This window comes from Tachypleus tridentatus, chromosome 10 (genome assembly GCF_004210375.1).
Source record: "Tachypleus tridentatus isolate NWPU-2018 chromosome 10, ASM421037v1, whole genome shotgun sequence".
Taxonomy (NCBI): domain Eukaryota; kingdom Metazoa; phylum Arthropoda; class Merostomata; order Xiphosura; family Limulidae; genus Tachypleus; species Tachypleus tridentatus.
The window spans coordinates 189,513,013-189,524,265 of record NC_134834.1 but is presented as its reverse complement, the minus strand read 5'-3'; the positions used below and the strand labels follow the sequence as shown (position 1 = coordinate 189,524,265).

At 35.1% G+C, this 11,253-nt stretch overlaps 1 long non-coding RNA gene across 1 annotated transcript in view; it reads left to right on the top strand.

Moving 5' to 3' along the window:
* The window catches only part of LOC143228300 (uncharacterized), a 28,970-nt gene extending 19,114 nt beyond the window's left edge, over positions 1-9,856 (top strand). The window contains exons 2-3 of the long non-coding RNA XR_013015308.1: positions 7,662-7,806; positions 9,645-9,856. This is a non-coding gene — a long non-coding RNA (uncharacterized LOC143228300). The remainder of the gene's footprint in view (positions 1-7,661; positions 7,807-9,644) is intronic.
* The last annotated feature ends 1,397 nt before the right edge of the window (positions 9,857-11,253 follow it).

Below are 11,253 nucleotides of genomic sequence, written 5' to 3'. Positions count from 1 at the left end.
GGGCGCTCGATTCCTAATCTGAGGGTTGCGGGTTCGAATTCCCGTCACACATGCTCGCCTATTCAGCCGCGATAGAGTTATAATATTTCGGTCAATTTCACTATTCTTTGGTAAAAGAGCAGCCCAAGAATTGCGGTGGGTGGTATTTATTAGCCGTCTTCTCTGTAGTCTAGCAGTGGTTAGTTTGAGACAGTTAGCTCAGACAGTACTCGAGTAGCTTTGAGCAAAATTAAAAATAAAAAAATTACACGCCCCCAGTGGCTCAGCGGTATGTCTGCAGACTTACAACTTTAAAAACCTGGTTTCGATACCCGTGGTGGGCAGAGCATATATAGCCCATTGAGAAGCTTTGTGCTTAATTCAAAACATCAACATTAACCAATTTACACTTTCAGCAGTATTATGAATAATGTCACTCATTGTCGTAATTATCTTAAATATATCTAGCGTTCAAGGCCACTTTGTCTATGTAAATATAAAAATTAATTGTTTGAAAATAATTAGGTCAGTGTTGTTATAATCTGTAATTGATTTGCAACTTTTATGTTTTGTAAATTCATATATCATTAATATTAATCGAACGCGTGCGTTTACGACCTACATGGCTGTTTTTAATCACTCAGTTAATATATTTCTATATACATTTTTAATTACATACACGTTATCTCTACTGAGAGTTAGATGCATATCATGAAATGACGCATTCAACACAGCGAAGCATCTCATATTAAGACACGGTGACTTGAATAGCCACAAATTTCAACGGCAGAAAATCTGAATAGGTCGAAAGATGAATACTACAGTTTTATTTACGGTTCTGAGCGTTCTCGTCTATTCTGTAACAACACAACCCATCTTTAGTGGAGAAGGTGACGGTAAGGTCCACCGCAATACCAGTTGTCGTCAATCCAACGGAAGAGTTTACATAGAGCAGTAAGTACATGAAACGTTCACTGTTTTTGTTTTTAACGGAAATTACCAGGAACAAATAAACAAAAACTTGTTCGCTGATTTAAAAAATATAAATGGTAAATATTATCCCCCCTTTCGGCCCGGCATGACCATCTGGGTTAAGGTGTTCGTCTTGTAATCCGAGGGTCGCCAGTTCGAATCCCCATTCCACGAAACATGCTCACCCTTTCATCCGTGGGGGCGTTATAAAGTGATTGTCAAATAGTTGATAAAAGAGTAGCCCAAGAGTTGGCGGTGGGTGGTGACGACTGCTTTATCTCTAGTCGTACACTGCTAAATTAGGGACAGCTAGCCCTCGTGTAGCTTTGCGCGAAATTCAAAAACAAACTCCACTTTTTTTCATGGGGAAGGGAAAATTCAGTGTTCGTGACTCATGTGGTCCGGACTTATGGTCAGTGGTGTTCTCTAAGACTGATGATCAAATCCCTTCATCACGTCAGACAAGAGTAATCCACGAGTGAGCTGTGGATCATATTGACTAGTTGTTGTCCATCTGGTCTATCATTTCGATACAAAGGACCGTTGTACGCAGATTGTGTTGTTCACCCAAATTTCTAAGAAAAAATAATGGTCACTTTTACATGCATGTAATACTTACAGTGTTTTCAAAGCATACTGAAAGTTATAGGAAACTCTTATGAGTTAAAACGACAGTAGTGAACTTGAGCCCTGAGTGTACTTGTAATAAGAGTATATGAGAGTACCTGAAACAAGAGTGAATATCAGAACCGTTTTGAGGCGTACCGGTCACAGCGAGATTAGGACAGAAACATTATAGACTCTCAGAAGCTCACAAGGGAAACTGAACTCTTATAACACTAAAAACAGGGTTTTCATGCCCGTGGTGATGACTGCACCGAAAGACCTTTGTTCACATATATACTTCACAAAAACAAATAATATATTATTAAAATGATATTCAAAGTAAATTAGTTTTTACTTATTTAGCTAATTTCAAGCTCATTTTCTATTGTTATTAATATTGACTCAGGGAAGGTGCTAATAAAAAAACTGAGAGTGCAAATCTGGTGACAGGCCTAATCGAAACGTTATGAACGCGAGTTTTTTTTTATTGTCCTTTTTAATTTTGTTTTGTTTCTTTGTTGAGATTTTTGTTAGTCGTCTTTAATTTCGAGGTGTAAGACAAGAGGGAAGGCAGCTAGTCATCACCCCTCCCCCCCGCCAACTCTTAGGCCACTCTTTTACCAACAAGTAGTGGGATTGACCATAACATTATATCGCCGCCACGATTGAAAAGGCGAACATGTTTGGTGCGACGGGGATTCAAACACGCGATCATCTTAACCATCTGGCCATGGCGGGCCAAGCTAACTCGAATGTTTTATCATTATTCGTACAGTGTATACGTATTATAACTCGTTTATCAGGACCGGCATGGAAAGGTGGGTTAGGCGTGTGACTCGTAATCTGAAAATTGTGGGTTCCAACCTCTTCACACCAAATATTCTCGCCGTTTTAGCCGTTGGGGCGTTAGTATGTGGCGGTCAATCCTATTGTTATTTGGTAAAAGAGTAGCCCAAGAGCTGGCGGTGGGTGGTATTGACTAGCTGCCTTCCCTCTAGTCTTACATTGCTAAATTAGGGACGGCTAGCGCAGATAGCCTTGGAGTAGCTTTGGGTGAAATTCAGACACAAACAAACAAACTTGTTTGTCAAAAGTTAATGTTGATAACTTATTTAATTTCAAAATTAAAACAGAAATAAGTTCACAGTTTTTGATCACTGAATTTTACTACTAGCTGACAAATTCATATATATTTACTCTGTTATATCTATTTATTCTATCATGCGGTTAAATGACTATAAAGTGACTGTTTTTGTACTCAAAGCACAAGATCAATAAATCATGTTTGATGTAATACACTAACCATCTCGCCCGGCATGGACAAATGGTTATGCATGCTTTACTCCTAATATGAGGGTCGCGGGTTCGAATCCCCGTTACACCAAAACAACTTTCAGCTGTGTGGGCGTTATAACGTGAAGGTTAATCCCAATATTCGTTAGTAAACAATAGCCTAAGAGCTGGCAGTGGGTGGTGATGACTAGTTGCCTGTCCTTTAGTCTTACACTGCTACGTTATGGACGGCTACCACAAATTGCCGTCGTGTAGCGTTGCGCGAAATTCAAAAACAAACAAACATAAACCCACTATTGTCTTGTTCATGTCACTTATCTTACTTAATTAAGTTCTTTCTTGAACTGAATATTATAAGTTACCGACAAATAAGAGCGTTACAGTTATTTTGTAACATCAATAAATTACTCACTTAGATGTTAGACTTCTTATATTGAAAGACAGAAACTTTTTTTCATCTAAGCACAAAGCTGTGTTATGTACGTCATCCATCACACGGGTTCATTCCACGTAATTTAGCGATGTACATGTGTAAACTTGCCACTAATTCACTGGAGGCCTTGTCTTAGTAGCTTTGTTATAAGTACAAAATATAAATATCTAAGCCTGCCTGAGTTTCATACAAATTCGTACGCTTATCTCTATTTAATTTATCAACCGCTAGGGAAAAATATTAAACTGTAATGTCTTATAATTTTGCGTTATTTTTTACGCCTTTAATAATTACTACCATATAGAGAATTATTTTATAAGTTTGGAAATTAAAAGCCTCAAGAAAATATTTCTTCTGTTAATATAGTATTTAAAAATTGACAGCCCAATGGGAGAGCGGTATGCGACGGGCCTTTGCTATATGAGCATACACGTTCCATTTATGACACACGTTGAGACACACTGAAAAACAGTTTCTTTAGGGTGTTTTAGTGTATTGTGTCTTTTTTCCTACAACAAAGCCACTTCGGGCTATTTCATGATCTAACCGCGAGGAATCGAACCGCTGATTTTAGCGTTGTAAATCTGTAGACTTACTGCTGTAATTCCGGGGGGCTAATTAGCTAATGACTTAGTGTTAAGCCTTCTTTTAAGACGACTTAATTCTAAATGAATTAATTAACTGATAAATTATTGATTTAAAACCTATTAAATACAGTGATTTTTCGTTTCTTTCAACTCACTGCGACCCGGTATGGCCAGGTGGTTTGGGCGCTCGACTCCTAATCTGAGGGTTGAGGGTTCGAATTCCCGTCACACACACTCACCTTTTCAGCGGTGGGAGAGTTATAATATTTCGGTTAATTTCACTATTCTTTGGTAAAACAGCAGCCCAAGAATTGGCGGTGGGAGGTATTTATTAGTCGTCTTCTCTGTAGTCTATCACTGGTTAGAGACAGTTAGCCCAGAGAGCCCTCGAGTAGCTTTCAGCGAAATTAAAAGACAAACAAACCAATTTATAATCTCAGCGGTATTATGAATAATGTCACTCATTGTCGTAATTATCGAGAATATATCTAGCGTTCAAGGTCACTTTGTCTATGTAAATATAAAATTAATTGTTTGAAAATAATGAGGCTAGTGTGGTTATAATCTGTAATTGGTTTGCAATAACTTTTCTGTTTTGTGACTTCATAAATCATTAATATTAATCGAACGCATGTGTTTACTCCCTACGTGGCTGTTTTTGATCAATTAATTAATATATTTGTATATACATTTTTAATTACATTCACGTTATCTCTACTGAAAGTTAGATACGCATCATAAAATAACGCATTCAGCTCAGCTAAGCATCTCATATTAAGACACGGTGACTTGAGTAGCCACAACTTTCAACGGCAGAAAATCTAAACAGGTCGAAGGATGAATTCTACAGCTTTATTTACGGTTCTGAGCGTTCTCGTCTATTTTGTTACAGCACAACCCTTACCAAGAGGAAAAGGTGACGGTAAGGTTCACCGCAATCACCAGTTGTCGTCAACGGAAGAGTTCACATAGAGCAGAAAGTACATGAAACGTTCACTGTTATTTTAAAGGAAATTACCAGAAACAAATAAACAAAACTAGTTTGCTGATTTAAAAAATATAAGTGGTAAATATTATCCCCCCTTTCGGCCCGGTATGGCCAGCTGGGTTAAGGCGTTCGACTCGTAATCCGAGGGTCGCGAGTTCGAATCCTTGTCCCACGAGACATCCTCGCCCTTTCAGCCGTGTAGACGTTATAACGTCACGTTCAATTCCACTATTTGTTGGTGAAAGAGTAGCTCAAGAGTTGGCGGTAGGTGGTGATGACAAGCAGGCCTTCCCTCTAGTGTTACATCTCGAAATTATGGACGACTAGGAAAAATTCTCAAAAAATGAAATTCAAAAAGAACAATAAAAACTCGCGTTATAACTTTTTGATCAGGCCTATCACCAGATTTGCACTCTCAGTTTTTTTTTTATTAGCACTTTCCCTGAGTCACTATAAATAACAATAGAAAAATTAGCTTAAAATTAGCTAAATAAGTAAAAACTAATTTACTTTGAATATCATTTTAATAATATATTATTTGTTTTTGTAAAGTATAAATGTTAACAACGGTCTTTCGGTGCAGTCATCACCACGGGCATCAAAACCCTGTTTTTAGTGTTATAAGAGTTCAGTTTCCCTTGTGAGCTTCTGAGAGTCTATAATGTTTCTGTACTGATCTCTCTGTGACTGGTATGCCTCAAAAACGGTTCTGATATTCACTCTTGATTCAGGTACTCTCATATACTGTTATTACAAGTACACTCAGGGCTTAAGTTCACTACTGTTGTTTTAACTCATGAGAGTTTACAATAACTTTCAGGATGCTTTGAAAACACTGTAAGTATTACATGCATGTAAAAAGTGGCCATTATGTTTTCTTAGAAATTTGGGTGAACAACGCATTCTGCGTACAACGGTCCTTTGTATCGAAATGATAGACCAGATGGACAACAACTAGTCACTATGATCCACAGCTCACCGTGGATTACTCTTGTCTGACGTGATGAAGGGATTTGACCATCAGTCTTACAGCACACCACTGACCACAATTTCGGACCACATGAGTCACGAACACTGAATTTGCCCTTCCCCATGAAAAAAAGGGGAGTTTGTTTTTGAATTTCGCGCAAAGCTACACGAGGGCTAGCCGTCCCTAATTTAGCAGTGTACGACTAGAGATAAGGCAATCGTCACCACCCACCGTCAACTCTTGGGCTACTCTTTTATCAACTATTTGACAATCACTTTTTAACGCCCCGACAGCTGAAAGGGCAAGCGTGTTTGGTGGGTCGATGATTCGAATCCTCGATCCTCAGATTACATTCGAGAGTCCTAACAAACTGGCCATCCCGAGCAAGATAAAACTGTAAGTTGAATTTTTTTTTTTTAAATGGGCAGTACATTAAATACGTATAATTTTATTTTAAACAGTGTAAATTTCAACCCAATAAGTTTTAATAATACCTTAAGTAAAAACAAGATAAACAAACCTTTAGTTTAACGTCACGTGGAGTACATTTTTTAACTACAATCTAGTATCACAACGTGTAGTATTTGACTAGCTACCCGTCCTCTTGTGTATCTATTGAAAGTTACGGATATCTCTTTGTGTAACTTTGCACGAAAATTCTTAGAATATGAAATTGCTGGACAAGAAGGTTTACGTACGTTAGAATGGTTAGTTATTTTATCTCTATGTAATGTATATGCATCAATGGTCATGTAGAAAGCAAAAACTCTTCTTAAACATAGATAAATATCTCTTTAAGTGATACACAGTTATCCAGCGGGGATTGAGTCTATACTCTACCTGTAAATACACGTGTGAATGTTACTTCCAATAGAAAGTAAATATGAAGTGGCTTCATCTGGTGTATACCTCCTTAAAAGTCGAAGGTAAGCACTGAACTTTAAGGAACAGGGTAAGCACAGCTGAAGAAAGGTGCTTTACAGGTAAATATAATATCACTTCAGTAAGCAATACTAAATTATAGTTTGTTTGAAAAAAGGGTATTGTCACGATTTACAGTCAAGCACGTTGGACACCACTACTGATTTAAGCTGAACCTCACCCTGTAATACTGAAGATATACACAAAAGTGATGGTGCCCTGACTGCTGGTAGATACAAGTAGATTTTTTTTCATCATTTTAGTCCTGTTATATTTATTGAGCAAGACAAAGATTCGATCTCAACATGTAGAAAATGTTCTGAAAGGATACCTGGAACCTGAAACCGACGTAACACTCACTACCGTGGCTTAACCTACACAGATTTCTGATTTGAATACTATCAACACTAAATGGGCGTATATGGATGTCGAAAGATTAGACGTCAGCCATGTAAGTTGGCTAAATTGAAGAGAGTAACGTGAGATATTTGAAACAATAATTCAAAACCACATATTGATAAAATTATGGTAGAGTGAAAGCAAAGAGAAAGTAGCTTGTAGAATACAGAATTTATTCATTGACCTTTCGTATTACATTAATGATAAATGAACCATTTATATATCCACATTTAGAATAACTAATATTAAAAGCTGTAAATATATATATATATCGTCTGATGATTTCATGATACAGACAAGGAATATGGAAATTTTCCCATTTTCAATACTTTTGTAATTAAATTTGTAAAGTTTACCAATTTTGAATTATTTTGTAAACCTTTAGTAAGACAAATTACTGTTTAAAATTTCATATTTTCAGTTATCAGTTTTGTAAACACCGAAAAAAGAGGTTAACAACTGATATTATCTCACAAACATGAATTTTTAATGCATATAAGGTTATTTATTTAGACAGATTTTTGGCTAAACTCCCTGGTTTTGAAACATCTGCACGAGTTTCTACTATCTGAGCTCATGAAGAGAGAAAAGGAAAATGAAAACCTCATGGACGAAATTATCGAAAGACTGGAAATGATAATTCGTGAAATTCAGACAGGTAATTTTGTTTTTACTAGATATATTATATGAAACGGAAAATTGATTATGTTAAGAACTCAATTTGTTCAAGGTTTTTTAATGTTTTGTGATTTTCGTTTGGTCATGCCCGGCCGGATCCTTTTTAAGGAATAATTTTAAAAATTAATTTTTCTCCGTCTTTTTCAATTCCTCCATTTCTTCTTTTTATGTTTTGGTTTTGTTTATATTCTTTAAATAAGAGTGTTGAACACTTACAAAAGTTGTGTTCTCTTTGCATTTTGAGACAGGTAAGATTTTGAATTTTCTTTAAAAATTTACTAGTATTTTGCTAAAAACGCAACGTTACTTTGTACTGTGTATGTTTATTATGTGTGTTGTATGTCTGTATATACAAGGTGCCCAAAAATGAATATACCAAAGATAAAGTTCAATAAATTTATTGGTATTTCAGATAACAATAACATTTGAATATAAAAACAAGTAATGGACTTGTACGTTTTAGTTTGAATAATTAATGAACTTCTGGAGGTTTCACTCATTCGTTATAATGAATCTCATTCTGCATTGGAATACTGAGAAAACATTTTCCAACACAATAGTATAAATTGATAAACTAGAATCACGAATCAGATGTTTCTGTTTTTTAAAGGTTTTTTTGTTTTTTTTTGTTAGGTATGGTATATATGGTGTTTATAAATGGTGAAAACTCATATTGTCCTGAAGCGTCCTCTAACGATAAGGAATGAACGTTCTCATTACACCACGTTTAACTTATTATTAACTTGAATTATTAACTTATACAGTTATAAAACACGTTTAGGACAGCCACTGTTCAAAAGAAAATAAAAAAGAGAGAATTTTGTTTATACTCTTACGGTGTGATGCATTCGATGCAATAATTGACCAGATATGGCCAAGTTGTTGGTGTACTCGAATGGTGGTTTAGAGGGTTTATGGTTTGTGCCACGGATGCGTTCTATTAGTGACCGTCAATCCTCGACTGAATTGTTCTCGAATATTAGATGACAGTTAGGGACAGTTATGCGCAGATACATCTTCTATACCTTTGCGCAATAAATACGAAACAAATAAACAACGTGTACCACATTTTTATGTTCTGTCGACACAGATACTTCCAAATATCATTCTTAGTCGAATTTTACAGTAGTTTTATTGGTGCATACAATTCAATCCAGGTATTATAATTTGTCCCAATGTTTTAAACTAGTTGAGTAAGCCATCTTTGGCTCATGTGTTCGAATGAGAAACCCCAATCTTCTAAACTTACCACACCGTCCAAGATATTTATAGAGTTTCAGAAACTAATTCATTATTCAGTTTTATGTTTTCGTTTCATGGTTAATTGATTTATAAAATTAAGTGTTTCTAGTTGTTTGGTTTTCACTAATGTGTATGTCGGTCTTGTAAAGGGTATTGGTTACATGGTTTGATATATGTGAATTCAGATACATATATATATTCACACTTTGAAATTTAAATTGCACATTTAACTTAGCTTATAAATTTGCAACTAAGCCTAATCTCTAAATTAGCTGAACCATCAAAGGTATTATTGGGATTATGGTCGATAATGTTAAAAATAGATAAACTTGGATACCGAAATGACAAATTATTGTATTCTAAACATCATAAGCTTTTGTTTTATTGTGGTTTGTTTTTAATATCAGTCACAATGGTTATTTTATTTCTAATGTGTATAAGTAGTTGTGTATATTTGTTTGTTTTTTATACAATCAGAAGTTATTGATCTACTAAGTTAGGGTAAATTTGATCAAAAATACTTATCGATTTTGATTATCATATTTCACATGCCTAATTTTGACACTTTCGTTTCAGATCGTTTGTGAAAAAGTAAACTTTTCACAATGACAGTCTGGGCTGATCCAACAGCAGAAAATCGGCGTTGACGTCAGCTCTTCAGTTAAATTGATTGAAACATTGTGGCTTTCTATATTGGTATTTGTGGTTTGTTTTATGAATCGTGCTGTGTTATTTTGTCTGTATGTTTCCCTAGATATCAAAGATAGTATTTGTTTAAATATTTTAGAAGGTACTGGCTACCTATTTGAGTAAGCTGTTGTCATAAAGCCTTTCCTTTTCAGAAACATCAAAAACAAGATAAAAATGTTTGTGTAAATGTTTGAACCTTAAATACCTTTGAAAGATATTGTTTTAAAAATAATCGATGTTTTAATTAATGTAACAATATATACTACTTGGATTCAATAAATATCCTGTTAAAGCATTGGATTCATGATAATTATTTACTTTTACAAAATCGTACAGTGCTGATTTATTTATAATTCCTATCCAGTTTTAGGAATCTGAAAACAAATAATTGCGCAATATCTAAGTTTTGTTGCCAGAAACTCATCAACTCGTGAAGGTGTGGCCTCGTGGTTATCGCGTCGAGATTCGAGACGAAGGATACCTGAATCCACACTTTCAGCTTTGTTATTACAGCTCATCATGTCTGTTGCAAAGATGATGGGTGCTGCTTGCTGACACCAGGGTTCTCTGGCCTCGTTGTTTAGATTATTTTTTATAAAGCACTACTCGAGTTACAAATTCTCATTCAATTCTGAAATACCATCTGTTATAAGTTATTGTTTGTTTACTCGTTTTAATAATTATATATCGCCTTAAACAAACCACTGATGTTCATTTTGTTACAACTCCATTGTATTTACTGAATGTCAACGTAATTAACTGCCAACACTATTTTTTATTTTACAACTAATGTGTAAGAGATTCATGCAAAATATTTTTCTATACTATTAGAAATTAAAAAATAAAATGTATTTAAATTTTAAAGGTCTAAAATTTGTATAATCTAAAATCTTACTATTCAAGCAAACAAAAATTCACCGTCTTACCTTGTAGAGTTTTTTTGCATTACTCCCAGGTAAAATCAGGTGTCCATAGTTTGTCTTGATCCCTGACAAACATGCCGAAATATGCCTTGTATTCTTTACACGTTTTACCAGATGCTGTCACAGAGTACTTTTTTGCTCTTGTCTTGATAAATTGGCCACATACATAACAGAATGAGTCTGGAGAATGCTTGCAGCTTCTGAATGCCATTTCTGATAAAATCAGATAGGTCTATGTGTTCTCTTAGGTAGGGAGAACAAAACTGGAGTAGTAAGTGGTAAGCCCCTGGATATTTATCACTAAGCAAAGTTCTAGAAAATTTAAAAGATTCTTGAAAATTCTCGTAAGTTCTACAATATTCTAGAAAGTACTTTAATATTTTTCTAAGTTCTAGAAAATTCTCTATCAGCTAATCAGCACTGATTCTTCCTGAAATGTTCTGGAAAAATGGGTAAATTTGAAAATTTAATTATTCAGTTTACAAAAGCAAAGTTTCAAGAGAACAATGGGTCTTTTCCTTTTACTTTAAGCATAAGCAAGTGGGAAATAACACTTTCTGCCCAGGAACAAG